General features: G+C 51.2%; 1 protein-coding gene and 1 long non-coding RNA gene across 9 annotated transcripts in view; both read right to left on the reverse strand.

Moving 5' to 3' along the window:
• The window catches only part of BCOR (BCL6 corepressor), an 87741-nt gene extending 70153 nt beyond the window's left edge, over positions 1-17588 (reverse strand). For 2 of the 6 annotated variants that reach the window (XM_081199234.1, XM_081199228.1), the window contains exon 1: positions 15256-15796. The gene's annotated coding sequence lies outside the window, so the exon portion shown is untranslated. Of the gene's footprint in view, positions 1-14393; positions 14663-15255; positions 15805-17514 lie in introns of those variants that run through there. The other 4 variants (XM_081199231.1, XM_081199233.1, XM_081199235.1 and 1 more) reach the window with 4 other exon arrangements.
• A 507-nt stretch (positions 17589-18095) lies between these two features.
• LOC308589805 overlaps positions 18096-25226 on the reverse strand; it is a 74825-nt gene continuing 67694 nt past the window's right edge. For 2 of the 3 annotated variants that reach the window (XR_014009487.1, XR_014009488.1), the window contains exons 2-3: positions 20750-21228; positions 18096-18310 (exon numbers count right to left, since the gene is read on the reverse strand). This is a non-coding gene — a long non-coding RNA (uncharacterized lncRNA). Of the gene's footprint in view, positions 18311-20749; positions 21229-22839; positions 25189-25226 lie in introns of those variants that run through there. The other variant, XR_014009489.1, reaches the window with a different exon arrangement.

Genomic DNA, 25226 nt, shown 5'->3' on the forward strand with positions numbered 1-25226 from the left:
GGCTGCAACACATTCTTGCGAGAGAGCAGCGCTTCGTGCCTACCGAGGCTCTTTCAGCACAAAGGCTTTTAGAGAGGAAGACGGGAGGGGGCGGGGGAGGGAGCGAGAGCGCTCTCGTATTTCAGGGCTGTTGTCCCCCTGGGAACCAAGAACCAAGTGTAGCTTCAATCAAATGCTGACTTCTCCTTCGGGAACTCAGCAGGAAACCTGATCTCACAAGTTTATGCCTGCCTCCATCTACACGGGCTGGGCTCCCCCCACGCCCCCATCCGCCTTCCCTTTCATACCAGCAATTTGTATATAGAGACGAGATCCAATATTCCTGATTGAAAAGGAGATGAGGCGGGAGGGCGGGGAAATCAGGTCGGGGACTCTCCGTTCTTGCCAAAAGCAAAACAGCCTCGAAACATCCACGCAGGGCAGCCTCGCGTCGCATCCACTGGGGCGAAGCCGTTGTTCCAAGCTCGCAAGCCGTCTCCTCCTCCCACCCGTATTCTTTATGCTCTTGATTACACGTACAAGGAATCTCCGGCGCTTAAGGCTGCAGCCCTCTTGGGAAGAAGTCCCACTGAACTTAGCGGGGCTTACCTCTAAGGAAATGTGCCTGAGAGCGGACCTTTGGCTGTTTGCTTCCGCACCCAGATCATCGTTACTCAGCAGTAAGCAAGGATGCTCAGCAGGTGGTACCGGCTTCCTGGCCATTATTAGGAGGGCTGCATCACAGCCCGAGGACCCCCTGCAGGATTTAGGCGCGCTCAACTGTTTGTAGGATAGGGCTCTTTGGTCAGATATACGAAGCCACTGGAAACATTTACGGTTCGCTCCGTTTCGACCCATTCCCCGAGACCAGATTAGCCGAACCACTTGGTTTCACGGATCCGGTTAGTTCCACTAAAACAATGCAACCTGATCGGCGTAAAAGTTTAAGCGCTGTCTAGAATGGGAGCCCAGGCATGGGCCAGGTGGAACGCGCCCAAACAGCAACCTTGTGGCAAGAAACAATGCTCTCAGGAAGGCCACTGTCCACCCGGGCCACCCCATCTCCTCCTCCTCTCCAATCAATCATCAGAAAGGATTCTTGATGGGGAACTGCAGCTTCTTGTGCAAGACCAACTGCGAGCGTGGTTTACCCAACCCGCCCGGCCAAGAAGCAGCCAGGAGGAAAGGGAGATGACAGGAACCGAGACTCAGTGGGGAGGAAGGCGCACCAGTCACTTCCTGCTCTGAGGTTCCTTAACTGGGGGGAGGGGGGCGTTTCAGCCACTCCTCTCTCTCTTTTTTACAACTCTGCTTGGCTTCTGCTTGTAAAGTGTTCCTGAAACTAACAACCCATGGTTCAAGTAACATCTCAGCTTGTTCAGAGTACAGGGGACAAAAGAACTCTCCCCTGGCCTACCCGAGATAGCAGATACAGTACCACAACAAACATATCAGCCTGAAAGCACCACCAAACCCTTTGCTTATTTTTTCTTAAACCAGAGTAGAGTCCTTATGCATGTCTACTAGAAAGTAAGCAAAATACTTACTCTCCACAAAGTGAATAGGATTATTGCCAAATACTCCTTTTTCACCACCCCATATATATTTTTTTCCAAGTGCTCCCCTTCTCTTTAATGTTGCACTTATTTAGCAAACCCGGAATTTGCTTAATTGCTTTCTTTTGGCCTCCCCCAGCAACTTGCTCCTTTTGAAAATGCTGTAGGCACTCAAAATTATGCACACTCTACAATCTATCACTATGTCAGGAAAGGCCTTGCAGAGGTGGCATAGAACTACTGAGCAAACATAGCTCATGGATTGCAACCACACATCTTATTTTGGGTTTGGGGTTTCCTTCAAGGAAGCCAGTCATCCTCCTGATAAGAATTTGCCTATGCCAATTATAATGTGCAAATGGGTAACCTGAAACTGCATGTGTATTCATAAGTGAGCCTCAATGAGTTCACTGGCACTTACTCCAAAGTAAGTATAGTATTCATTGTATTGCAGCCATTACCATGTTGCCCAAGCCACAGTAAATCCAGAATCACTTGATTCATTGACTGATTGCTTTGAACTCAGTGTACCTAGAAGTACATGCGTTAAGCTCTGTTGCCACAGTGCACACCCTGATAACTGAATCCTGATCTACAGGTTAAAGTTCACATTATGGAAGATGCCGCATGGTTAAAGAGCAGTGTAAACAAAGGTATAAAAAGCTAAGAAGGTTCCCCTATTCCAAAATGAAAGTCTTGTCCTAATTAGGTGGTGGGAATTAAAAACACACAAGTTATGGCAAAACCAATGTGCTGGGTAAAAGAAGCCAGCACAGCAATTGAGAAGCAAAATTCTAAGTGCATATAACAGCTAACATTTATTAAAATAATATACGGCTTTATAAGGCTTTGTGCTGGGTGTCCACCAGTATGCAGATGATACCCAGCTATACCTCTCCTTCAAATCAGAACCAGTGAGGGCAGTGAAGGTCTTGTGTGAGTGTCTGGAGGCGGTTGGCGGGTGGATGGCGGCTAACAGATTGAGGCTGAATCCTGACAAGACAGAAGTTATTGGGGCACAGGGGGCGGGTGGGTGTGGGGGACTCCCTGGTCCTGAACAGAGTAACTGTGCCTCTGAAAGAACAGGTGTGCAGCCTGGGAGTCATTTTGGACTCACAGCTGTCCATGGAGGCACAGGTCAATTCTGTGTCCAGGGCAGCTGTTTATCAGCTCCATCTGGTATGCAGGCTGAGACCCTACCTGCCTGCAGACTGTCTCACTAGAGTGGTGCATGCTCTAGTTATCTCCTGCTTGGACTATTGCAATGCACTCTACGTGGTGACCCAGAAACTACAACTAATCCAGAATGTGGCAGCTAGACTGCTGGCTGGGAATGGACACCGGGTCCTAAAGGATCTTTACTGGCTCCCAGTACGTTTCTGAGCACAATTCAAAGTGTTGGTGCAGACCTTTAAAGCCCTAAATGGCCTTGGCCCGGTATACCTGAAGGAGCATCTCTGCCCCCATCGCTCAGCCCGGACACTGAAGTCCTCCTCTGAGGGTCTTCTGCTGGTTCCCTCACTGCAAGTAGCGAAATTACAGGGAACCAGGCAGAGGGCCTTCTCAGTAATTGGGCCCTCAGTAGTGGTTCCCTCCCTATGGAACACCTTCCCTTCAGATGTCAGTGAAACAAACAACTATCTGACTTTTAGAATACATCTGAAGGCAGCCCTGTTTAGGGAAGTTTTTAAGGATGTTTTTATTATGTTTTTAGATATGTTGTAAACCGCCCAGAGTGGCTGGGGAAACCCAGCCAGATGGTAGAAGTGGTATTATTATTATTATTACTATTATTATTATTACCATCCAGACAAGTCTTCTTAATGATTGGTAACTGATTAAAGTATGAGTAGCAGAGGGTACAAATAAAGGAACAATTTCCTACAATTGAGAGAAATAAGCAGTGGGGTAGGATCAGACTTGAGACCTGTCCCCCACCCCCATAGACAATCTGAAATCCAGGACAAGTAACGAGGTAGCCAGGTTTATGGATAACATCCAAATCCTTCAGATTGGTAAAATCCCAAGTAGACTATGAAGAACTCCAAGATGGGCAATTGGCCGACAAGATGGCCAACAGGATTCTATCTAAGTGCAAAGTGATGCCCACTGGGGCACAAAAGCCTAACTTCGTATGATGGGAGCTGACCTAGCAGTGACCAACCAGGAAAGATCCAGGAATCATGGCAGACAAATCAATGTGGGGGAGGGACGGACGGACCCCACTTCAGTGTGCAGAAGTACAGTGGTACTTCAGGTTAAGAACTTAATTTGTTCTGGACGTCTGTTCTTAACCTGAAACTCATCTTAACCTGAGGTACCACTTTAGCTAATGGGGCCGCCCGCTGCCACTGCGCCGCCACCGCGCAATTTCTATTTCTGGGTTAGGGGAGTCTGGAACCTGAAGCGTCTGTAACCCGAGGTACCACTGTATTGAAAGAGGCAAAGTCAGCTTGCCACTCTGGGTATTCACTGCAGTCATATGTGGACAATCATGCAAGAAGGAACAGAGACAGGCTTGCATGTCTTTGCCCTCTCCAGAACATCACCTTTATCCTTTTTGCAACCCTCCATGGACTTGAGGGGAAAATTCTAAAGCAGGGAACCTTCCTCCATGCAAGAAGGCTCCCAGCTGACGTAGAAACGGCAGGGTTCTGAGCTGTACATAAAGCCTCCATGAGTAGATAGGTGAGGCTCCCTGCTTCAGACTTTTGCCTTCAAGTTTGTGGAGGGCTGTGAATAGGGTGAGATGACACACCAGCCTCTACATCACTGTTTACATGCAAGCGTGCCAAACAAACAGGGCTAGAAGTATAAGCCTTACAGCCTTTATAGATATTTGTGGTTGGGCCACCTTTGGAGCACTGCATGCAATTCTATTGCCCCATCCTAAATAAGGAAACTATAGAACTGGAAAAGGTACACAGAAGGGGGACAAATTCCTTACCAGGATAAAGACTTTTAAAGTTGTGAATAGTTTGAAGAGGGTGTATGATTTTTTAAAAAAGTTTCTCCACTTCTCAAAATACTAGAGTTTAAGATTGCCCAATGAAATGAATCAGAAGTCAATTCAGACCTGACAAAAGTAAATACTGTACAAAAGTAAATTTATGGAACTCGCTGTCACAGGATGTGGTAATGCCACTAAATAGGATGGCTTTTAATGGGCTAAACAAATGCATATAGAGGATATCGCAGCTCCTTCACATGATAGCTAAATGGAACCCCCATTTTCAAAGGCCAATGTACCAGAATATTTTCTGCTGCCAGCTGGAGACCTACTTTTTCACCCAGGCATTTGTGGGTATTAGTGCCAGTAAGAATCCTTCTATGTTATCATTTGTGCAGTGCTGCTTGTTGTGTTGATTTATTGTCTGCTCCCCTTTTTGTCTTATGGAATACTGCAATTTTTATATATTATTAATTGTATCTCACACTGGGTTTGTTTGTCAATGACGAGCAGGCCACATATATTAAAAAATTATTATTATTATTACATAAATACCAGAGTCTGGGGACAGCTGTGTTGCCTTGCTGCCCTGCTTGTAGATTTCCCAGAGGCATCAGTCTGGCTACTGTTGAAAGAGAATGCCGGACTAAGCGCATCTCCCCCCACCCCCAGTCTGGTCCAGCACTGCACTTCTTAAGGTCTTATTATAGGCTGTGCATGCTCAGATCTATATATACAGACATCAGAAATGAAACCAGCACAGCCCCAAATATAGTGCCCCATCAAATAGGGCCATTACAAGCCCCCAGGAACCTGTCAATCCCTGTCAATAATCTGGGCTCCAAATCTCACTTTCTATGAATGTGGGTTTAATTTAATGTGGCTTAGATATCCCTGGTTGAATTTATGCAGGAAATTATTATAAGCTACCCTGTTTTTGTTTGTTTGTTTCTTTGTTTAATGCTTGGGTAGTTTCAATCCATCCTAAATATTTACTCTGAAGAAAGCCCCAAGGATTTTAATGGAAACTACTTCCAAGGAAGTGTGCATAGGATGGCGGATATGACCTACTTCCAAGCAAGCAAGTTTGCTTCTCTAAGCCTGCACCCCCTCCTGCATTTAATAACACCACTGAAGTCTTCTGAAAAGCCTAAGCAAGATTGTCTTCATCTAAGCCTACAATTCACTTCCTTGATGGAAAGCACAACCTTGCAGTGCAAAAATAGACAACATCCGCTTACTTCTTACCCCCCCCACCAAAACAAGCACAAAGTAAATATAGCCTGAACTCTACCAATTCACTTTCCTTCACTTTTCAAGAGCCTCCCATCCTAAGGGCAGCCACAACTGCAATTTTGTTCAGATGTGGGAAACTGATTTTATTCCTGATCACTAGAGCTGTACCCTTTGATAGAAATATTAAGTCGGCATGCTCTCCCTTCTTAAACAAAAACAAAAAGCAGCAGAGTATTCTGTTCCTGAAGTCTGACAAGTATCCCAGTTTGTGCATTTTTAGGAATGCAGTTTGTGCATTTTTAGGAATCTGAAGTTGCAGTCCTTTGCACACTTCTTTAAGGAGAAGGCTTAACTGAGCAAAGTGGGCCTAGCTTCTGAGTAAAACAGGATCTTTCCCTGCCGCTGCAGCCCCCTCGACTGACTAATAGCAGAATGCTTTCAAGTTAAACAACAACAGCACACAAGTGAAAGCACTGAGGTTTCAGACATCAGCCCTCCAGACCTGGATGGAAGCCCCAGTCATTTTAGCGGGCCTTCCTTCCAACTAATTTGTTTAGGATTTAGGTGTTAGAGGAGTGACCAGGTTTTCTGTTCTGTTTTTGTTTGTCTCAGTTTACGGTAGGCAGGCATTACGCTCAAGGATCCCACCTAAAGCTAAAATCGCATATAGTCAAAACATATAGGGTGCAAGGGATGGCCAAAGTCTTTCTGTCCAGACACAGAAACTCTTTCCACCCCCTTTTAATTCCCACACACCCACCTCAAATTTTTTGCTAATCTGAATGCCCACAGGTTAAATGTGTTTAAATTGCAAGGTAACTGTACTGAGAAGCTAGTCCCATGGCCTTAATTAAAGCTTACTCCCAGAAAAATGTGCTCGGGACTGTAGCCTTAGACACTAAGTAAAGCAGGTCAAAGCTGCAATCCTATCCATACTTATTTGAATGAACACACACACACCCCGATGAACAAGCTTGCATAGGATCCAACTGCACAGAGAACATTTGCGAAGAGAAGTGTCCCCAATATAAATGGTCAGCGCTGTTTCGTGGCTTCTTTTGCACGCGTGTTCCAGAGAGCGGCTGCAGCGCACTTTGGGAGGACGTGGGGTGCCTCCCCTCCCCCGCCCAGCTCTCCTGCTGCTACTAAATTAAGGCGATACAAAGTGCACGGAATGCTTTCCTCTAAGGAGATGTGCCGCAGAGCGGAACAGTCACCCACCCCCTTTCCTAACGGTTCGCTGACTACACTCAACTCTCCGCACAGCCAGTTTCCAGGGAAGCGACTGCTGCCGGATTCTGTATTTTTCTCCTCTAATTGCCTTATGATCAAATTAAAACCTTGTCCTTGCCTTCTGGAAGACAAGACTCACTCGCGATCCAATATATTCTTTTTACTTAATAACATATGAGAGGACACGGCCGAAATTCCATCAAGGATCGGAACTCTTCCAAGGGACTCGCGCGGGTTTCCACGGTGGGATCGCTCAGGATTCCCACTCTCGCTCTCTGGAACAGAGCCGGATAACGTTCAAAGCGACCCAAGCCACCTCCCTCTTCCTCCAAGTTCCACGGTTCTAAAAATAGACGCCTAGCTAAGAACCCAGGAGTTTAGCAGGTCTTTTACGTTTGTGCCTAGACATTAAATTTAGTTTAATTTAGCTTCCGGTGTTTAATTTTAGCCAGTCTTCCCCTTCCCCGCCCCCTTCTCTCCCTCTCATGCAAATCAATATGGCAATTACCATCTAAAAGCTTGCCCAGCCCCAGGTCAATGTAAATTGATCATTGTCCGCCTCCTACAAAATAACACCGGGAGCCTGTGGTGCATAATGAGATTATACTGGAAAGTGTCTTGCAGATCACGAAATTATATTTCATGCAGCCAAAGGATCGTCTTCCACGCGGGCTTCCTCCTACCTGCCCTCCTCACAGCACCGCAGCGGATGAAATGGGCCAGGTGTGTGTGCATAATTTAAATGCAAGCGGAAGGGCCAGGAAATGAGCTGCCGCCGCAGCTATCACCGCTTTTCTGCCCTGGCTTTCTAATCTTTGACAGGTAACCACGAGGCAAGAACCGCGTGCATAGGTTTCTCAAGTGATGAGGAATTTTAGTTTAGCCGTCTGTGTTTTCAGGAAGCCTAAGCTGCAAAGTACTTTGGTTCCCTAGCAAATAAGGAAAATGAATACGCTTCAAGAGGACAAACTGATTTTCTACGCGGTGTGGATGGGGGGGGGGGGGTGCTGCTGCTCGCTCCTTCGACTTGGTGGCCTCCTTGCTTTCTGCCCGAAAGTCAGCTCATCCATTAAGGAAGAGTCACCGCGCACGCCAGAGGAGCCCTTGTGAAACATTCGTTAACTTTTGCCAGGAAAGCACGCCCCGGCTGCTTGCTCGCAATTCAGGGCCCGACAGTTGAACAGGGCCGAGGAAAAGGGAGGTCGCTTCAGCGTAATTCTCGTTTATCAGCCCGGCTTGGGGGAAAGGACACACAAGGATTAAACGCAGCCGGCGCTGCTCGCGGAAATGGGAACTCCCCCTGTCTGCAAACGAGGCCTCCGCTCCACGCTCGAGTCAGGGAGGGCTCTAGCGTTCTTCCTCCCTCCCACCCCACCTCCTTCGGATGTAGTACACACACACACACACACACACACACACACACACACACACACAAACATACACGAGAACGACGTTAGTCTGGCTCTCTGGAAAGAGTCTGCTTGATCTATTTAACTGGCTAGTGCAACATTGCGCGGAGAGGAAGGAAGAGGAGGAACATACGCACCCACCCACCGCCTCCCCTCCTCCCCACCTTCTCTCTCCCACCCTCGCTACCACTAGCATTTATTTTTAACAAGCAAGCCCAGCAGGCGAAAGCACCGGAGGCTGCGGTGCCGATCGTGTTGCATGGCTGTTTGTGAGGCCTCCCTGGAAATGGAGGGCTAAACGCGAGATGGTGCGTTGCGCCGCGACGCCTGGTATGTAAACCGAGCAAGCAGCCGCTGAACAGAAGCCGGGACAAGCCTGCTGTGCAGGATGAATGGATAGATAGCTAGATAGCTAGATAGATAGATAGATAGATAGATAGATAGATAGATAGATAGATAGATAGGGGCCTGATCCAAGGGGGCTTCTAAAACGCTTCAGTTCATTTCTACATTCGGTTAACACCTTCCAACCCACAGCAAAAGCCAGACAATTAAAAATAAATAAATCAGAGGGCTTATTTTAAGAAGGAGGGTTGTCTCCAGCCTAGTCCCCAACTCAGCTATAACTAAATGCCTTTGCCCCAGCTGACCATTAAAGCCTTTATCCCAGACGTAACTTCTGGTGGAGAGCTGGTGTTGTGTAGAAAGGAGTGTCAGATTGGAAATCTTCGGCTCAAATCTCAGCTCATCTAGTAGGAACTCACTACTACACATATCATGCCTTAAAAGCACATATGAAGCACCCACTCCCAGGTATCCTGGGAACTGTAGTTTACCCTCTCAGAGCTACAATTCTCAGCAGTTTTAACAAACCACAGTTCCCAGGGTTCTTGGAGGTGCGTGCCTTAAATGTATATTGTGTAGGCAGTCAAACACAACACTAGCCTACATTACAGAGGTGTTATTAAGGAATACTGAGGATGTGCTTAAAGCACTCCTGATGGTTCAAAATGGCTGCGCAAGTTGCCTCTGATAAAATGCTTTAGGAACGAGGTCTTGCGATATGAGGTATTTTGGGTTCCTCATCCTCCCTCCAGGGAGCGAATACCTAAACTACTACAGTGGTACCTCAGGTTAAGAACTTAATTCGTTCTGGAGGTCTTTTCCTAACCTGAAACTGTTCTTAACCTGAAGCACAAGTTTAACTAATGGGACCTCCTGCTGCCGCTGCGCCGCCGCTGCACGATTTCTGTTCTCATCCTGAAGCAAAGTTCTTAACCTGGGGTAATATTTCTGGGTTAGCGGAGTCTGTAACCTGAAGCGCATGTAACCCGAGGTACCACTGTATGCTGATATCACCTTCTCCTCATCAGGCAGATAACCGTATACAGAGGCGGAGGCTGCCCCGTCAAGACTAAACTGGAGAAATGAATTTTCCAAATTTACACGGGACACTCCAGCCGCTAAACCAAATGTGTTTTGAAGCCGGGGGTCTTTTGACTAGCCACAACAGAAAACAGCGTTGGCTAGCCTTGAAAACGGGCCTTGCTCTCTTATGCCTGAAGTTTGGCAAGCCACCCAAAAAAATACGTCCTGCATCATAGTGTCTGTGGGGAGCTCCCTTTTCAACCCTCCTGCTTACAGAACGCTGTAGGAAGCCTGTGGCGATTGCAACAAGGACTTTTAAATTAGAAGTGCAAACTGGCCGGATGAAGGTGGGGGGAGGAGAGAGATGTAGCGGGACTCTAAGCCCCATGCCCTGAGCCCCTAAACACCTACAGTAAAGCCAGAGATTGCTCGCTGCTCCTTCAGTATTTCTGCAGCTGCTACAGTTATTTAGAGCCAAGGGCATGCGAAGCGCTGTGGAAAACACTGAAATAAAGGGGGGGGGCGGGAAATCCCATTAGAGGGAAAAGGCTAGGCTGGGAAAGGGGGAGCGAGAGGCTCCCACAGCAAGTACTTCGAAGCAGCGCCACGTTGGACTTCCCACAGCAGGTTAGCCCTTAGATCCTAAACAGAAAGAGAAGTGAGGAAGCCATCAGATTTCCAGGAGAGAAAACTTCCACAGGCAGAACCCGAGGCCCTGAAATGGACGGGGTTTGCTTCCATCTACTATCTTTAGAATCCAGGCGCTAGCTGCTCCGCCGTTTACGACTCCCTGGAAAGGCTTCCTGTGCCTGCGATCCAGGAGGCGCTTAAATTACGTCTGTGCAGCGAGGCCCATTAACGTCGCAAAGGGAGCTTAACCGGCTTAAGCGCAAGGGTGTGGGAAATGCAGCCGCAGGGACTGAGGCTTGATTAGATGATCGGATTCTCACCCCCCCCACACACACACCCGCTCCTTCCCATCCCTCGCTCGCTCGCTCTCCTAGGTGTATATATTTAGCTAGCAGACACCCAGAGGGGTTTAAAAAGACTCCGAGTTCCCTCCTCCCACAATCATGCAGCAAACACGTTCAAGAAGAACTGCTTGCAGGCAGCAGGGGAGCAACCGAGACTCTCATCTGCGTGGTTGATTACAGCCCTAAAACGGACGACGTGTAATTTCAGTTCTCGCTCCAGATCGTGGGCTTGATTTCCAGGGGCCCACTTATCCGAGGGAGGGAGGGAGCAAGTGAGAAGAGGGGAGGGGGGGGGAGAGACGCTGTAGGCTTTATTTGTCCTCGTCCCTATTAGCTATGCAGCCAATCTATCATTTCCGGCGGTGCTTCCATCTAATTACCGATGTATTTAGATGTGACGTGCAAAGAACTGTCGAGCTGCCTGCTTGGCTCTGCGCGGACTCCTCGTCGGGAAGCTTTCCAGCGAGGGCTGGAGCGCTGCGAGCCAGGGCTCCAGACAAAGAGGGAAAGAACTGAGCCGCGTCGCGGGCAAATCCAACGCAAAGCAGCTTTCCTCCGGGGTGATAAAGGGCCAGAGAACCTCATTCGGGGGCAGCCGATGTCTGTGGGAAGGGGGGGAGGGGAGCTCCGAAGGCAGGCGCGCTTATATTCCGCAGAGAAGGGCTTTGCTCTTCCCCTCCCACCTACCAGCCCTTCTCACAGAAAGGAGACCCCAAACAGAAGCGCGCACAGAGAGCCAGAGCCCCCGTTTGCTTCTGTCAAGTCTAATGTGTCTCAAGGCAGCCGCAGGTAAGTTTTGCCCCGGCTCTCTCCGCTTATATATTGACCAAACACAGGTGAGGCTCGCCTAGCCCCGTCGTATGGAACAAAGTCAGTCCCTACTGGGCACTCAAAAAACAAAGCACCCACACCGCCCACTCCCCATTTCTAAGAAAGGGAGAGCTGGATTCTGCTCCTAAGGTTGTTCGCCTGGAGGTCTTTGGCCGGAGTGGCTCCGAATTCTCCGCTCTGGCTTTGTCCTTGTGAGCTATGCCTCCCTCTTCCTCCCTCCCCCCCCTCCCCAGAATGGAGAAGAGAGCGCTGAGTGGATCTCCTGCTCCAGCTCGACCCCCACCCCTTCTTCTTCCTCCTCCTCCTCCTCCACCACCACGCCTGGCTCGCCTTGTGCTTCTCTGTGCTTGCCTGGCTCTGCCCCAACAGGACACGGGGTTAAGCGCGCTCAGCGGAGTTCCCAAACGACGAAACTTCTGGGAACGGAAGAATCTGGCACTCGGCTAGAAAAGGAGGTTCCTGGTGGTGGGAAACTGATCTTCACGGAGCATCGAGAGCAGCCCGAGGGATCGCGCCTCGGTCTCTCCCAACTTCCCCTCCCCCTGGAGACAGAAGATTTCTGCAACTGCCAGCCTCAACCCTTCACGCAGAAAAATCTACCTCGATTTCTGACTCCTGAAGGGTTAACACACACATCCACACGCACCGAATCTCGCGGTGACCTTTTCCTTTGCGACTCCCCCACTCTCCCTTTCAGGCTCCGGTTCTTCCGCTCGCAGGGAGCTTGGACGGCTGTCTAGACCGATCTATCACAGGCGAGCGAAACAATACCGGTGGGGGGGGGGAGAGAAAAGCCACCTTCCCTTTTCTCTCCTCCTCCTCCTCCAGCACCGCACCTCACCTTCGAGATGAAATGGGGTAATAAAGAACCATCACCCGCAGTACCAACAGCTGGTGGGTATGCAGAGACCCCTGAAACAGCCCACCCTCATGGCTGACAAACGGGGTTTTGTCTGTCCCTGTTTAGCGCACGCTAAATGCGCGCGGCACGTTTCGTGTCCCGCAGTTGCCCTGGGCGAAGGGCCTGGGCTCCCCTCGGAGAAAGTGTGGGGAAAGAGGGGGAGAGGCGAGATTCCAGGCCTTCCAGAGAGTGGAGAACTTAATCATTGCGTCGGAAGGGCTGGTTCCCAGATTCCACTCTTCTTTGCTTGTCCAAAAACTCCTTGACTCTATCTGACCTCAGCTCGAAAACGAAGCAGTTTCCGGCTTAGTAGATGGAAAGGCCGATTCCGCAAAGAGCTGGGAAATAGCTAATGGGATGTGCGACTCACTGATCCAGAGGATACTTCCTAATTAACTCCCAGTCACCAATTCGGAGATCTCGTCTCCTGTGGCAAACCTTGCGGGATGGAGGGCGGGGAGGAAATTCCAAGTCCTGCTTTTTACGGTCCGCCGAAAAGCCATTAAGGTTGTCTTGTTCGCAAAAAGACAAAACCCACCAGCTGCCACTTAAAATACCTACATAACATCCCCACAAGGCTGGTAAAGAGGAAACAAACAAAAAGACAAAACCTTAATTGAGCCCAGTCCTCCTGGCCTGCTTTACTCCAGAGCAGTCCCACTGGCCTCAATTAAGGGAGCACAAGGCAAGGGACGGGAGCTTTTATAACCACCAGGCCCTATCGCGAGGGCACCGCATCACGCAGGCATGTCTGCCAGCGCCAACATTGCCCAGACGGAACTGTGTGTGTGTGCGTAAGAGAGAAAGAGAGCGCAAAGCTGGAAGCAGCCGCCTCCAGGAGCGGGACTCCCAAGATTAACAGCATGCAAATATGGCGGGGGGGGGGAGTGGGAGCCGATCCACTTCGGCAATGCTGAATGTAGACACCACCCCCACTCCCCGGGGACAACTTAGTTTGGCCTCGGGGCTCTGTCTCCAAGGTCCCAGGGCGATCTTGCAAGGGCGCTTCGCTTTACTCCCCTTACAATACGGGAGGGGAGAAGTCTCGCTCTCCTTATCTCTGCTGGCAGATAGTCTTCGTGGGGCCCGTCTAAGGAGCCCTTTGGCCTAGGCCTCATGGAAAAGTTTACAAAAGCTTGACAGATCCAGCCCGCGCGACCAGAACGAGCGCAGACCGCCCTTCTGCCAAGGGAGGCGAACGCGAAGCTGCGGGGCTTCCACCGAGCAGATGGAGAGCCGAGAAGGGAATTGCTCGGGAGAATTAAATACGGAAATAAGCTCCGAGGCGATTGCCATTAAAACACCAGCACGTATTTCCCTCGCAGCTTCTGATTCAAGGGGTTTTGGGGTTTTCCGATCTACGCTTCCCTCCACTCTCTCTCCTCCCCCCCCCCCCACCGCTTCCTTCCACCCACATACCTCGCTTTTCTGAATCTGAGACGCAGCCGGCGAGGCAGAAACGAAAGGCGAAGGCTTCGCAAAGCTAGAGATCGCCCCCGGACTGGCTTTGCAACAAACAAGCTACGTGCCTCAGATGCCGAGCACAAGCAACCCCGGAGTTGGCTAGGGTTTTCCAGCCAACAGCCTCCGCCATCCGCTCCTGGGAGGCAAGTTCTCAACCTCCCCGGAGCCAGAAATGAAAGGTGCAAAGGACGCCCGAAATTCCTAACGGCGGCGCTGGACCTCTTCCCACCCCCACCCCAGACTAGCAACACAAAGTCTTTGAACTGGAACCACCAGCTCTAGAACATCGCCTCTCCGCCGCCCCCGAACCTTCTCGTTTATTCCCCCCCCCCCATAACCCGCCCAACCGACTCCGACACCCCCCTCAAAAAGTGGCCTCGAAAACAACCGGGAAGAAAACCTCCCACAGCCTCCGCAGTCTCTTTCCAAGAGCGTTCAGAAAAGCAACAAATACGCCCCACACACGCACCGAAAGCGAGAGCCTCTTTTTACCTCAATCACGTTGGCTGTCTCTTCCCGGTACTCATCTTTGAACTTCGCTGCCGGTGGGCCAAAAGGAGAGCCAAGCAGCTCTCCGAAAACGCTCCTTTCCCCTCCACCCACTCTCCCCTTTCCCCCTGGGAGCCCAGAAGTGGCGGCTGCCAGAGGTGGGGCTTTTATAGCCCTTTCCAAATCCGAAAGATAAAAGAGGAGCGAGACGCCGGGAAGCCTCTTCTCTCGATCCCCCTCCGCCCGCCACCTCCTTCCTGCTGGAGCAGACAGAGCGCGACCGGCAGCTTCCCCTTTCCTCGTCGCTCGCTCGCTCCCCCCCCCCCACCACCTCGCGCCTCTCTTCACAACCCTGCAAACTTCAACAAACCCGCGCAACACACCCGCCCCTCGGAGCACTCCCCCCACCCGAGGCCTCCGCGTCCCGCCTCTCCCCGGCCAAGGCGCATTCAGGCGGTGACCGCTGTGCTCGCGAACATCTCCCTCGCCTCCAAGCCGCCCTCCTCCTCGGAGCCCGGATCGTTTCAGGTTGAGAGACATTCTGGCAACGATCCCAACCGAGGAGAGGCAGGCTGGGACCAACGCGCGCGCTCTCTCTCTCCTACGCGCGCGCGCACACACACACACACACACACAAACACACACACAGAGGCGCACCCCAGCCAGGTCTGGGGGCGGGGGGTGTTGAGGAAAAAGGTCGCCTCGTCGAGGTCCCCCCTCCCCACACACGGGAGAAGTGTACCAAGACTCAAGCGTACCGCATGCGATCGTCGCCCTTTTTGGTACTTGGCCGTCGCGGCGTTTCCGCAGAGAGAGAAAGAGAGACGAGAGAGAGAGAGAGGAGTTCAAAGGGGAGAGCGCTGACCTTAGCCTCGGCTCCGGAGATGCCGCCGTGGAGTCGCTCCGGCGTCGCTTCTAGCGTGTCCTCTCCAAAGCGAGCCACTCTCAGTCTGGCTGGGCGAGAAAAGTTTGCCAACCTCCGAGCCCAAGGGGGGGAGGAGAGACCCGGGCTGCCCCCACGTCGGACAATCCGGCCACCGGCGGACCTCGGCAGGGCAGCTGGGGCTGCGCGGGTTGGAAGGGGGGGGAGCGAGACCTACGGTCACCCCGCTTGACTATCGCTTGGGCTCAGCACCCCGCCAGCAGCAGGCTCCCTCCGGCTGCCCGACGGCTCGGCTCTGGCAGCGCCATGTTGCTGGTGTGGCTGCTCCGGGCTGGGCTCGACGGCTCCTGGCGACGGCGCCTACATGCTCTTTCTTCCCTGGCTAGAGCCCCGCGTCCTGGCGGCGGCGGCGGCGTGTGCGTGTGTGTGGCTGGGCTGGCTCTGGGGATTTAATCCACCGGGAAAGCCGCTCTTCCTCACCTTGCCGCTGGGAGAGCAGGCTCCGTCTGCTGCACGCTGCCCCCCTTCGCCTCCTCCTCCTCCACCGCCTCCTCCTTCCCTTCCCCGCCCTCTCCTCTTTCCCCTCCCCTCCCCCCGGCGGGCTCAGCACTCAGGGAGCCGCCGCCAGTAGAGGCAGCGGCAGCAGCAGCACAGCCACCTCCACTCCGCTCTCCCAAGCAGCAGCAGCAGCGAGGCTTCTCTTCCCCCCCGCGCTCTCCCGGAGCTGCCTCTTTTCTTTCCTTTTTTTCCTTTCTCCAAGGCTTTTCGCTTTCTCTCCTTAATTGATTCCCCCTCCACTCCGCGGCGTTTCCTGGCTGCTCTCCCCCCCCCTTCCCCTCTCTCTCCTCCTCGCTCTGCTTGCCTTGCCCTGCCCTGCCTGAGGGCGCCCTGAGGAGACTCCGCTCTCCTTTTTGACCAGGCGAGGTGGAATAAAGGGGGGAAAGTCTCTTCCCGCCCCCTCGCCAGACTCCCTGCTCGGCTCGGCTCGCTACCCAGAAGGCCAGTGGAGAGAGAGCCGCAATTACCATAAAGCTCCTCTCCCTCCGCTTCGCCAAGCTGTCAAAGCCCCGGCAGCAGCGGCAACGGCAGTAGCAGGCGCAGCCAGACCCCCGCCAGCCAGCCAGCCAGCCCGCCCGGCTTCCTCTCCTTTTTTCGCCGGCGGCAGAAGGCTTCGCTCTCCCCCTTCCTCGACCTCCTCGCCAAGCCGAGCGAGCGCGGGCTCTTCTCCGCCTCAATATCTGCTTCTCGCAAGAGCACCTTCCCGCGTGTCGCGTGTGTGTTGTTCGCGACCCCTTTTCCTCAGCCCTTCATTAAGAGTCTTTTCAAACAGGGGGGTGAGAGAGAAGGAGAAGCCCTCCACCTCGTAAACGGCATCCTCATAACCTTGTATGAGGCGGAAGGAGGACGGCGCTGCCTATTCATTCCCCCTCCCCTCACGCGCCTAATATATATATATATTTCCTCAGGTGTGGAAAACCGCGCTCTTCCTCCTTCCCCCCACGTTCATCTGCCTCTCTTTGCATTTCCCTGAGAACCCCAAATGGGCTGTTTCTTTGTTCCCCTCCCCCTCCCTCCCCTTCCCCCCACCCGCGCGCGTTCCATTGTCGCGCACAGCCTGCCCAAAGTGGAACGTCTTCTTCGTGTTCTCTCTCTCTCTCTCTCTCTCCCCGTCTTATCTGGCCACCACTCTTCCCCCGAAGGGAAAATGCCTCTCCAGCCCTCTCTTTTCTTTCCTTTTTTAAGATAACTGTGTGGTGTCCCGCTTTCATCCCAACCTGTATTTAAAGACTCCCTCCAAACGAGCAATTTCCCTTTATCTCTCCTTTCCAGAAGCACGCAAGCCACCGTTCCCCTCCAGTGTACCCCCTGCACCCACGACTCTTCAACACCCTTCATTTTACCACTAGTCGCTGTTTTCATACTCCGACGTGGGCTTTCTTTCTTGCCCCTTTGCCCTCGAGCCTTTCTGGGTGAGGAGAACCATTCAGTTCTCAAGAAGATTTCCGGAGTGCCCCCAAAACCGATTCCCTCCCCTTGGTGTCTAAACAAGGTACCGCGTGGTTCCCACCTCTGAAACTCCCAAACACGTTTTTTGGTCACGGCGTGTGAATCGCTTGGGAAGGTGGAGCGAGAGGGGTCCCCCCCTCCTTCTCTGTAATTCTAGTACCGGCTGGAGATTTCTCTGCCGGCCTTTTGATCTCTCGCTCGCCGGGATGGTCGTTATCTTGCGTATCTACTTACTTTGGTAGCGCTGACTCGGCAGGTCAGCTAGTAAATGTCGGGTTCAGGACGCCCATCTTGACTGATCCTCGCTTGTTCGGTTCTCCCTCGCACAGCGCGTGATTCTTTATGGCTTTCCTAGCGATTGCTGGAATTAACAGCAAGGCGCCGGCTACAAGATTTAACCCTATAGACTTCGGGAAGTGGTGGTGTGTGTTGGGGGCGCGCGCGCTTGCGCGCGCCCCCGCTCATTCAGAGACACTTCTTTAACCAGGATGGTGTGTGCAGCATCGGGGGGAATCACTGGCCCCCACTGCAGTCCTCCTCTCTGCACGTTTACTTTGTAGTAAGCCTCACTGTACACAGTGGAACTTGCTTCTGAGGAAACGTGCCACAGGATTGCGCTGTAGAGGTATCGGGTCCCTACTCGCGAGAGAGCAGCTTCCACTGGTAATCCGACAGGGCTGCAACCCTAAACATGCTTGTCAGGAAAGTTTGGGGTCCGGGATTTATCTGATACGGATTAGACGTATATAGTTCCGGAGACTTATAGTTTTTAGCTATAAGAGAAGGGTGGGTGAGGGGAGCACAAACCAGCCGGGTGGAATTGAATGGAATTTTATTGTCACTGACTAGAGAGGTGATTATACCAAGCCCTCGCTCTTAATTTTCGCTCCAGCGTCCTTAAAACACTCTTATGTTGCCTGCATAAGCTGTTTATACCTAGGTAAGTATGCTAGGAGCTGCGGCATCCCGAGCGATTAGCTATTTCAACGCCGACGAACGCTCCAGCCTGTTCATCGCGAAGTCCAGGAATCTGTGGGAAAGAAGGGGAAATGTTTAAACCCGGTCCCTAGCAACATTTGCCTTGATTAAAAAAGTTGCTTACTCAGTATGCAGTTTCCTTCTTTAATTATGCGAATCTCTTGCGTTTTAATGGAAAGCAGGAGATTCTTAAAAGTAGAGTCTGCTAGAAGGATTTGGAAACCTAAACCCCAAGTTCTTATCTCATGAATAATCGCTTGATTGTTTTGATACCTATTTCTAGCCAGAAAGCTAATATTCTGTTGGATTTTATTTTTAGCTTGCATCTATACAAGAGGGAGGGAGGGGTGGAAAGCCTCCTCTTCGCTTTCAAAGCAGAAGTGAAAGATATCTACCGTTTGTAACCCGAAACGCTGGGCACACAAGCTTTTCAGCTTCTTAAAACCAGCTGATAGAAATGGCAAAAAGGCATCGCTTTCCCAAGCTGGAGGGTAAATACTCTTAAGGGGGAGGGGAGGGGAGAGTAAAGAAACAAGTTGCCAATGAAGTGTGTGCACTGCAAATGCGTCGGGAAGGTTTTCCTCCAGAGGTGCCTGGAAGTGGAGTTTAAAATCCGAAATGGAGGGGGTGGGTTGCATATTGTTCCCAGTTTATGAGCTTTGCATCTGAAAACCATCCTACACGTTTTTTCAATCTCCGGCAACGAGTGCAAGGACACCTGGCCCATTACATTGTAAAGCTATTTTTTATAAAGACGTTTTAGGGCTAGACATTAAAAGTTATTAGACGGAGCACACGTGAGGTACAGACATGCAGCTGGATGGCGGTGGGGGTGGAAGGCCTCTGTTAGATACATATGCATTTCCCCCGTATCCAGAGATAAAAAAGGGAAAACTGGGAGAAGGAAGTCCTTGTCAAAATGTCCTGCTTTTACTTTCACTTCTTTTTCTGGGCAAGCAAATGTAGATGTATGCTTGCAAAGTGGGTTGATACTGTATTTAAAACGGTTTTAAAATCATATCCGTTTAATTTTCTGAGGAACCTTTGAATATGGTCACGACAGTATATGCGGCGACTCTAGCCCAAAAAAAACATTCTGAGTCTCTGAGTGTGTATGGTCGAGCCTTCAGAAAAAGAAAGGACAAATTCTTTAAAAATAAAATAAAAAATACAGTGGAAGTACTGAACCTGCTTGCCGAGCAACACAACTGAGTCGAAGTCCCCGGATTGTAAGACTGGTTTCATTAACGCCATTGTTTAACCAGTTTATGATGGACTGAGCTGCCTAGTCGTTCCGCGTCTCAAGGACCCGGAACATTTGCTCGCGCAGGGTCTTTCCAAGCAAGTTCTTAGCGATCACACGGGTTGTTTTTGTTTTCAGATTTTATTTTATGCTCCTTGAGTGCCTGTCTTCCCCACCCCCACCCGGTGAGGATTCCCAGAGGTTGCAAACGCAACGCCTCCCGAGGCATTGTGTGTGTGAGGGGGGGGGTCGTCTCGGTCGCTAAGTCTACCCCCTGCCCCGCGTTCACCCCGCCTGTGTTTTGCTAAGCAGAATCGCCGAGGGAGCCTTCGCCGAAGGAACTGAGGCCGCAAATCGCCAGGCCTCTTTCCCTCCCTCCCTTCCTCCCTCGCCTCCTCGGAGAGCTGACCCTCGGGTCAGGCCGTTGTGCGTTGCGCTGGGGTGGGGGGAGAGAAGAGGAGCACTGGAGAGCGAGCGGAGCCAGCGAGCCGTAGACGCTGGCGCTCCTCGGGACCGAAAGCATCGGAGAGGGAAATCCACGCCAAAAAAAACAGCCGCTGCGGGCACGCCGAGCGCTTAAAGACCTCCTGAAGGCAGCGCTGCTGTGGAGGACGGGCCAGAAGCGCCTCTCTGCGGAGCTGGGAGGCGAGGGGAACCGCGTAGCTGCAGCCTTTCGCCTCGCTCTGGCTGTTTGGCGCGACAATGGATTCACACGGCACCGGCCCTTCTTTTCTGAACTCCACGTGGCTCCCCGCTGGCCCCTTTTCCAGGCAGCGCTGCATCCCGAAGCAGCAGGCCGGTCTCTTGGCAAGGCACGTAATCAATCACCGGAGCCGCGCCGCGCTGGAGGCCCCGGGCCTGATCAACCTCGGCCCGTGACTCAGTCCTTTTCTCCTTCCTAAGGGTGTCGCCAGGATTAAATTCATTAGCGGTCTGCTCGGCTACGGCGGCGCACAGCGCCGAGGAAAAAGCCTATAAATAACCCGGCGCTCTCCCGAGCTCTGAATGGCCCTGCTTGAGTGTGCGTTAAATCAAGCCGTTGCCGCCGCTTCCTGGGAGCCTGCTTTAATGGGAGTGTAGAAATCTGAATAACAAAACAAGGCCACCTTGGCTTGGCCTTAGACAGAGGCTCTGACCACTCTTGCACGCCTGATTTCACCATCAGGAAAACAAAAGACATTGAAATTAAGATTTTTCCCCTCCCCCCACTTAAAACACACACACACACACACACACACACACACACACCTGGCGCGGCAGCAGAGGGGGGCCGGGGCTGGAAGTCCGTGCTGTTTTTCTGGGCCAATGGGTGGCGGAGCAATGCGTGGCTTTCTGCTGGCCCCAAAGTGATCGAAATGTGTGCTCGCAGGCGAAAAACCTCTCCGGCTGCCGCTGCCAAGTTTCTAACAGGGATTGTGTTCCGTCCTGGAAAGTCACACACTTGGGCTGCAATCCTAAACAAACGGACTGGGGAGCAAGTTCCACTGAAATCAATGGGGCTTACTTCTGCGTAAACATAAGTAGGCGTGGAGGGACGACCATGTTTTCAACTCTCAGTGGTTGCAGTTCGAGTGGAAACGTCGGCCGGCGTTGGCCCTGGCGCACACAGAGCGCCGGTGCGCGCTCGGCAGACAGGAAAGAACATGTTTCAGATTTTGTGAGGCATGTGACACAGATGCAGCGCACCGGCAACTGAGAGAGAAGCCACAAGGCCTCGACTTCTAACCCTGAAACGTTAAAAAAAGAAGCAGCCATGAAAGGCAGACGAGTCACAGATAAAGTTCTGCCTCCTCTAGCTTAGTATGCATGTAAAACACTCTCAACCCTAAAAGTATACGTATACAATTGCCAGTATTCTTTTTATTCTTCTTCTTTTATGAGGCCTAAAAAAGAGCCAGATCCATTCATACAAGCTAACGTCTTCTCTCTGGTTCAGCACCACAACCAGATAGACTGGAGCGAACCAAGGCTCCAACCTTGGATAGCTGAGGAACAACTGTTGTTCCACCTAAGCCAGCGCGTCACAGATCTACGGGTCTGTTGCTTGCTTTTTGCGCCTGTGGTGGACGGACCCTGTTCCGCAGGTTGTTGTGAGGCTGTCCCACAATCCACTCGTGCTTCCTAGGGAGAAAGCAGCCATTCTGTCTGCAGGAGACAGAAGCAACCTCATAATGGGTGAAAGTGTCAATGAACAAAGGGTTCCGGAGTGTGTGGGAGGGGAGTATTCCTGTTTCACCTACATTTTCCAGTCTCCCCCAGTCCTACTTCTCACAAACAGCAGATTGTGTCGCTGGCAATCATTTGTCTTGATTTCAGACAGTACCTGAGGGCTCGTTTGATGGAATGCTTCGAGACACCATCACCCTGCTAATAATAATTTTTAAAAAGCCCACCTATTTCTATACCATGTATTTAAAGTACATACCTTCCCCCACATAGTCTTGGGAACTGTAGTTTACCCCGACAGACTGCAGTTCCCAGGAATCTCTGTGGAGACTCATGCACTTTAAATGTGCTTTAAATGTATTGTGTATAGAGCCGCTGCAGGGTAGCACTTAAGGAGAAGGCTACACAGAACCGCTCTCCCTGGCATCTGGTTGCGCTGTATCGGATTGTTTTTATTTTCAAGGAGAGGGCATTCAGTCAAGCTGGGTACCAGACCTGCAGTGCTTGGTAGGGCAATTCAGGTGTCGGTTTAGCACCTGATCTGCCATTTGTAAGAAAATGTCTTAAAGCATATTAACAATTGGGTATTTTTGTTGTTGAAATCGGAATATAGGGGTTTCTGTGGACATGGCCATAAACCTGCATTGGAAACAGTGGAGTGAAACCGCCCCTTTAGCCCTATTGGAGACAGAAATTGGTCGTGCCAGGAGGCCAAAGCAAAGAGAGAGAGAGCCATTTCCAAACAGCTCACCCTCATCCTTCCCTCCGATAAGGTGGCTCTCCCACAAAGATGCAGTATCGGATGCTTCGAGGCATATATTTTATTGAAAGAGCAGGGCCTTTCAACTACACGGGATTTTTCTTCAGGCAGATCTACCTGAGGAAGATTTCCTTGCATTGCAGAAACTGGTTCTCCGCCTCAGGCAGTGCAGCCCATCCTGCCTGGTGTGCCAGAAGAACTATCGGGGATCTTAGGTTTCCTACTCTTGAGGTAGCGACACAGGAAACACTTTTGTTAACTGGGAAAGCTTTAGATGGCCGTCCTGTAGGAAGGAGGCTCGATTTACGCCCGCCTTTGAAACATCAACAGCAGCACCACCATCATAACAACAACAACAACAGCACACCGTTGATCGACGGCTGAACGGCAGCCACTTGTGGCTGTTTACTACCTCGGCCATTTTGATTGTCTTGCATGCTGGGGCTGGAAATCCTGGGAGTGTTTCCAAGGGGACTCGCCAAGAGCAGCTCTTCCCAGCAGAGCGCACACCTCGGCCTCCGCCTGTCTGTCACTTCTGGGGTGCAGCCGGGAAAGGGAAGGCAGTGACATGCCTTGCAGGGGGGCGAGTGTAGGACAAGCCTCGCGCTGCTCTGACAGCCAATCACGGAGCGCTGGTGACAGTCTGTGAAAGGGCTACTGTCTTCAACCCTGTCCAGTTCTCCTCGCAGTCAGATGCAGCTGCGACGCAGGGCCCTGCTGTGCCGTGGGGTGGGGTGGAGTGGAGGAGGCGGAGAAGTTAAACAAGGAGAGCGCAAAAGGATCACCTCCTCACACGTCTCGACCTTTGCCTCTCAGCAAAAGGCTCAGTTCCTGCAGAAACAAACACCAAAACCTCTCCCCCCCCCTTAAAACAAAAGCAAGAGGCCAAGATGCTGAACATCAAGGATGGCTGATCTGTGCCCCCCAGCTATTACTACTGGACTTCACCAGTTCCAGCCAGCACAGCCAATAGTCAGGGATGATGGAAGCTATAGTGCAAAACACGTGGAAGGTCATAGGTCCCACAACCACCACTGTCACTGTGAGAACAGGATAGTTGACTAGATTAGCTTTCCTTGGGTTCATAAGTATTAAGTAGAAGTCCTGTTAAGCTGGATGGGTCTTGCTCTCAGGGAAGTGTGTATGGCAGGGCTGAGGAACCTCCTCTTCCACTTGTTGTTGGACTACAGCTTCCATCCTCCCTGACCACTGGCCATGCTGGCTAGGTTTGATGGGAGCTGGGAGTGTCACTAGATCTGGAGGATGGGAAGTTCTTCAGCCCTAATGAGTAGGACTGCAGCCTTTATCTCCACATCAAGTAACCTCTGACTCACAACGTCCAGCTGAAATCACTTTCGGCTTACCCTCCAGCGTTAGACTGCAGAACCATCCTAACAGTCATTACTTGGAAGCAACTCCTACTCAGACCAGCCCAATCAATTCTGTGCATGTTGAGTTGGAAAATAAGTCCTGGGGAGTTCCATGAGATTTACATCTCAGTCCGTAGAGCAGAAGACTCTTAATCTCAGGGTCATGGGTTAAGCTCCATGTTGGGCAAAAGATTCCTGCATTGCAGGGGGCTGGACCAGATGAGTCTGTGGTCCCTTCCAACTCTACGATTCTATACATATCCCTCAACTTGTGCACAGACAGGGCTCCTTCGAGAAATATATTTCCAGATGTGCAAGGCAGCCCATGATCCATTAGCTTTATTTATTTATTTATTTATTTATTTATTTATTTGGTTGGTTGGTTGGTTGGTTGGTTGGTTGGTTGGTTTTTACAATGCTTCCAACTTCAAAGTGATTACTTTCTAAATGCCTTATTGTGTGAACTTTATGAAGCGGGGCTATGGAAAGTATAGGAAATTTATTTGAATCACATATTTAGTATCTGAACCTTCACTGACATGCGAGGGATCTCAAGGAAGGTAGGAGCATTTGCCAGCACAATGGACGGGACTCATTTTGAACCAGTGGTCACTTTTACCCTGCTCTCAATGTCTGCTGCAGCCCTTCACCACAATAACTTATGGGGTGACCCTGAACCTGTGCCAAGTGTATTTTTAGCATTATTCAAGAGTGACCGAAGTTAGCACTACTTTAAGCACAGGCTGGAGTACAAAAACCTTCAATCATAAATACCCATAGAAATTGGGAAGAGGCTACAGCCAAACTCATAAATGTGCAGTCGGCTGGGAGGGTGGGTGGAGAGAGAGAGACATCCCTCGCCCCCTCAAGACCAGAGCCTAGTTCTCACTGTGATGGTAAAATGTCTTTCTGGGCTGTGCCACTTCACTCTGGAAAATACAAAATGCTCCGCCATGGAAGCATATCTGTGCACCTAGAAAACTAGCACACTAGGTAGAAACATAGGCTGGAATCCTTCTCTATGGCATGCTAGTCTTCTGGGTGCAGCATTTGTGTGCATGCGTATGTGTTCTGTGAAGGAGCATTCGACCGCTATCTGCTTTCTGAGGTGACACAGCCAGGCACAGGTTTATCACCTCACTGTGAAAATTAGGCCCGGAAACCAGCCATCGTGATCCCTCTACCAAATTGCGTTCTCAACTCCCGGGAAAGGGAAATGCTGTTAGTTTCCAGAGAGGGTTTCTTTCCGCCGACACTGGCTTTTGTTTTAATTATTGGATGCAGGCGATGAATCATTCTCTGCCACCTTCTGATTGAAAAGGAGGGGAGGAGGAAGCCATTTCTTTTCCTGGGCTGCCCTTGTGTGCAGCTGGTTCTCTGGAGCCACCATGGTGGTTGTATCTGGGCTCCTTTTTATTGAGAACTAAAG

The sequence above is a fragment of the Podarcis bocagei genome, assembly GCF_964188305.1.
Source record: "Podarcis bocagei genome assembly, chromosome: 6".
Classification (NCBI taxonomy): domain Eukaryota; kingdom Metazoa; phylum Chordata; class Lepidosauria; order Squamata; family Lacertidae; genus Podarcis; species Podarcis bocagei.